The 5,214-nt window shown below is 48.8% G+C and overlaps 1 long non-coding RNA gene across 1 annotated transcript; it reads right to left on the bottom strand.

The window, feature by feature from the left end:
- Positions 1-1,407: 1,407 nt before the first annotated feature.
- Positions 1,408-3,710, bottom strand: LOC128349093 (uncharacterized). The gene is made up of 2 exons (XR_008318549.1): positions 3,635-3,710; positions 1,408-1,872 (listed from the first exon to the last, which is right to left on the bottom strand). It is a non-coding gene; the product is annotated as an uncharacterized LOC128349093 (long non-coding RNA).
- Positions 3,711-5,214: the final 1,504 nt, after the last annotated feature.

Genomic DNA, 5,214 nt, shown 5'->3' with positions numbered 1-5,214 from the left:
GCAGGCTCCCTTATGCACGGTACCACTTGCCCAAGGAGGAGCCCCACCTCAATGTAGGAAAACATGAACGGGGTGCATTCCCAGCAGGAATTGCGGTAACTTTTCCTAGGATGATGGTTGCAATTAGAGGGCCATCAATGTATATGGCAGTTTGTAGAATAGCAAGCAAGAGTGGTGGCAAGCATGAATTGTCCCCTTTGCTAAGCAGAGTCTGCATTGGTCTGCATTTAGATGGGTGACTGTGCATGAGTGCTACCAGATACTCCCCTTAAGGGATGGGGCCATAGTTCAGAGAAAAAGCATCAACACACTTGCATACTGAAGGGCTTAGGTTCTCTCCCTGGCATCTCCTGGTAAGGCTGGAAAAGACTCCCTCCTGATACCTCAGAGAGCCACTAGCAGTCAATGTATTGGGCTCAGGCCCGCTCATCTTAGGCCCCCCAGCTGCTTTTGGACTACAACTCCCATAAGCCCCAGCCACAGTGGCCAATAGCCAGGGATTATGGGAGTTGTAGGCCAACATCTGCAGGAGGGCCGAAGTTGAGCAGGCCTGAATGGACCAACGGTCTGACTTGGTAGAAGGCAGCTTCTTGTGTTCCTAACAGTCCCTGCCCCAAGGAGATTGCAATCTGTTTTGAAAAACCTATGTGGAATCTACATCGTGACCCACCAGTTCCATGCACAGGAGCCCAGCTTCCAATGTTGGGATGGCTACGTGGACGTTGGGCATGCCATCTGAACTTGCCAATGTTGGCATATGCTGCCCTGCTTATGGTTCTGAACCCAACATCTGTAACAGACTTCAAATCTAGGTTACAGATGCTGGATTTGGAGCCATAAGCAAAGAAGCAAATGTCAGCCTAGGTGGGTTTGGAAAAAGTGCCCAAAGTTGACCTAGCCATCCCAACACTGGAAGCCAGGCTCCCACACGTGCTCTAGGAACTGGTGGTTCGTGGCAACCTGACTTGCTAGCTTAGGTGAGAACAAGCTGTCCTGTCTCTTAGGCTAACCTCGCTCGAAGGAGTGCTGTGGTTGTAACATGGAAGCCTGCGACACTGTCCTGAGCTTCTTGAGAAGAGGGGATAGAGACATGCCATCAATAATAAGCTGGATTTTTAAACAGAGAGGCAACAGAGAGAGAAGGAATGGGAGAGGCAGAGGCATATTTTTCACTTGAATTATATGTTATTTACTGATTGATTCATAAACTTTTTGAGTCACTTTTCCAACTTGGGTAAGCACTCAAAATGACAAGGAGACAAATCTTTAAAAGATAAACACATCATTAAAACAATAATGCTTTCAGAACTGCTGAATGGTGAATTAAAATGATGATTGCTAGCAAAAGGGGAAAAAAAAACTTGAATAAAGAAAAGAGAAATAAAGAAATCAGAAGTAACCAGAAAACACTTTTAAATTTTTTTTTAAGAGACGTAGGTTGCTGAAAGCTGTACAACGAGGCACCAACTAGAGTTTCCTAGGCAAAGAATACTAAAGGGATGCTGGACATGTAGCTGCTTTTTATGGAATCAGGTCCCTCTAGTTCACTATCAACGACTCAGCCTGGCAGCAGCTCTTCAGAGGCAGGGATATCTTTCCCAGCCCTGCCAGCCTTTAATGGGAGACGCCAGAGACTGAACATGCAACACTCTGTGTAGAAGGAAACAATCCCATTTTGTGAACCTTGATTGTTTGTGAGCCCTGCTTGACTAGGACCACAGGTGCTGCCAGTAACGGAAGCACTGCAGTCACCTTTACATTGGCTACAATTTTCCCCAAGAATCTCTGCTTGAAATGATGCTTCATCCTCAAATAGTATTTCTGGGGAAGGCAGCAGCCACCAGGAGGATGGCAGCCAGCTACTTGAATTGTCTGCAAGAAAAACAAACACACCCTAAGCTGAGTGGGCTGGTTTCCTCCCCCTTTTCAAGCCCCCCCCAATTCCTGCTCAGCCCTAAGGAAGCCACAGACACATCATGATGTACCCACATGGTCTTGCTCCCCCCTGCCATATTCCAGGTGCTGGTCACTCATCCGGTTTAGTAATGCAGTTTCGGTCTCTAACCTAAGCCTAAATCCTGATTACAAATTGCCCCTTTCAGACACTGAGGCTGTTCACAAAGCAGTGGGCTGAGGGAGCCCCCTTGCCTTCTCCCAAATTACCATTTGCCCATCAGGGCTCCACCACCCACACACGCACATGGGTAGTGCAGTGGGAGGCCAGCTGTGATCAGGTGGAATCAAGCCGGGACCACCAGGCATCCCACAATGCACCACACGAGCAGCGCTGCATTGGGGAAGCTCCATACTGCCTGGCCGCTCCTTCCCCCTGGCTCTATTATAAAGATGGCTGCTGGCAGCCAGGGAGCAGCTGCTGGCAGCACGGAGCCCCGGACAAGCAGAGACTGAGGTAGGAGGCGCACGCTTACCCTCCCACCTCACTTTAAACCCGGGTAGTCAGACGGGGCTACCCAGGCGAGGAGCGGCAGGATTGGGATCCCAGGGATGGAGACAACCAGATCTAGCCCTGTCCTATGCAGGTAGGGCTTGCGGGGGGAATAGGCTCATTATGTTGTACCTGCATCTTAGATGTCTATAAACAGGAACATCATACCTGCCAACATGGTGGGCCGGAGCAGGATGTTTATGTATGTTAGAAGATAAGAACAGCCCTGCTGGATCAAGCCCAAGGATACCCATCTAGTCCAGCATCCTGTTTCACACAGTGGCCCACCAGATGCTGCTGGAAGCCTACAGGCAAGAGTTGAGGGCATGCCCTCTCTCCTGCTGTGACTCCCCTACAACTGGTACTCAGAGGCATCCTGCCTTTGAGGCTGGAGGTGGCCTATAGCCCTTTGACTAGTAGCCGTTGATAGACCTCTCCTCCATGAAGTTATCCAAGCCCCTCTAAAAGCCATCCAGGTTGTTGGCTGACACCACATCCTGTGGCAGAGAATTCCACAAGTTGATTATGCGTTGTGTGAAAAAGTACTTCTATTTGTTGGTCCTAAATTGCCCGGCAATCAATTTCATGGGATGACCCCCTGGTTCTAGTGTTATGGGAGAGGAAGAAGAATTTCTCTCTCTCCACTTTCTCCACACGTCTTTTTTCTAAACTAAAAAGCCCCAGGTATTGTAGTCTTGTTCTTAACATGTCCCTGTTTCCCCATTCAAGTGAATGGGAAAATAGGGACATGATGGCAGGGATTGAACATGTGTTTGTATAAATGACTGTACACCTGTACATTTTTTTAAAAAACGAACCTGGGTACTGGTCCCTTAAATGCATGGTACAGATGGGAAATGGACTTCTGTACCTGCATTCATAACATGTGAATGACTATACCTGCATACAGATCTACTGCTACTACTTATATACCACTTTTCAAAAGAAGTTCTCAAAGTGGCTTGCAGAGAAATTATTAAATAAACATACATACATACATACAATTGTTCCCTGACTCCAAAGGGCACCTCACGCTATCTAAAAAGAAACCCAAGGGAGACACCAGCAACAGCCACTGGATGGATGCTGCAGAGCCAGGGTTGGAAAGGACCAATTGCTCTCCTCCTGTTAAATACAAGGGAATCACCATTTTAAAAGGTGCCTCTTTGCTCAGTTAGCAGGAGTTACCTGTGTGCACTCTACACAGATCACACAATGTTGAACAGAACGTGTGAACGGAGCTGTAATGGGTCCAGGAAATCAGGAAATCACCCAGCAGCCACTGGAGCTTTGTGGTCCCCACCCATTTAACCCCTTGCTCCCCAAAGGCAGATTTGAAATAAGTAGACAATTTACTGAGTTAGTCGCAGCAAGGGAGGGCTTTTTCCAGAGGGGTTGTTTGGTGGCTGCTGCTTCACAGAGTTTCATACATAGAAAAGAGAGGTCCCTACTCCCTCGGCACTTGCAATCCAATAATACTAATGTACCTTTGAGCATTCAAAGGGCTTCCCATGTATTATCTTCTTGTCATCTTTATAGCCACGCTTCCAGGTCATTATCCCAAGATTGCAGCTGGGGCTGAGAGGGAGCGACTTGCCTAAGGCCACTACATGGAAGAGGTGGGACCACAGCTAAGGAAGTCCTGATTTGCAACTGTGCCTCTTTGTCACTATGCTACACCAGCTCCCAGTCTTCAAAGTGAAGGAGGCAACAGAAGGAGGCTAGGGAAGGAGAGTCAAGCAAAGGGAGCAGGGATTGAAAGCAAACACAGTTACAGCTTAGGGTAAAGGCTAGGAGGATTGAGGAGGTAAGCTGGGGGTCTCAAACCTCAGCCCTCCAGCTGCTGCTGGACTACAGCTTCCATCATCCCCTGTCACAATGGCCAGTAGCCAGGGATGGTGGACATTATAGTCCAGCATCTTCAGGAAGGTCACAGTTTGAGAGCCCTGAGTTAAGCCAAAGACTCTGAGATGGGAAGTCAGCCCACCTCGTGTGGCAATTATTGGTAAGCCACTAAACCGCAGCAAAAAGTGCATGATTTTGAATGTTCTTTGGATGCCCCTGCCTTCTGAGGTTAGGTGTGTGGCAACTAGAGAGAGGCCGCATTTGTTCATAATGAGGGGCCAGAGTTGCAGAGACCTGCGGTTCCCTTACCATTATGTCTGAACCCAGCCAATTCTAGACCCATCCATGGCATGACCCAAGGTTGCACTGATGAAATTCCAATTTGAACCCTCGGCTTGCAGTGAGGTTCGCTGCTCCAACCTGAGGGTCCAGGGAGTCTCTGTTCCATCCGAATGCAGCACTAGAGACTGCATTTGGCCAGACTGGAGGAAGAACTCCTGCCTATAGGCTTCCAGCAGCATCTGGTGGGCCACTGTGTGAAACAGGATGCTGGACTAGATGGGCTGCCTTGAGCCTGATCCAGCAGGGCTGTTCTTACGTTCTTATGTTCTTAAGCTCCTCCCTCCCTCCCTCCCTAATTGGCTGTGCAGGCTGTCCTTCAAGCAAGAAGGAAGCCTGCACAGCCAGCTCCTCCGCTTCTCTGGAGTATCGCTGACTGCAGAGAGAACACTCTCCAGTATGTCTGAATGTGGACAGGAGAACGGGGTGGTGGAACCATGGGTTCATTGGACCCGTGGTTCTGCATTATATGCGAATGTGGCCAGAGAGAGAGCGCTTTTCTGTGGTTGTGCCCAAACCTAAGATCTCTCTTTCTAGACAGCTTTGCAGTCACAGAATCAGTTAGTAGTCCCCCTGCCGACTGA

Source organism: Hemicordylus capensis, chromosome 3 (assembly GCF_027244095.1).
Source record: "Hemicordylus capensis ecotype Gifberg chromosome 3, rHemCap1.1.pri, whole genome shotgun sequence".
Lineage (NCBI taxonomy): Eukaryota > Metazoa > Chordata > Lepidosauria > Squamata > Cordylidae > Hemicordylus > Hemicordylus capensis.
Note: the sequence above shows the minus strand (reverse complement) of the source record. Positions and strands in the feature narration are given on the sequence as shown.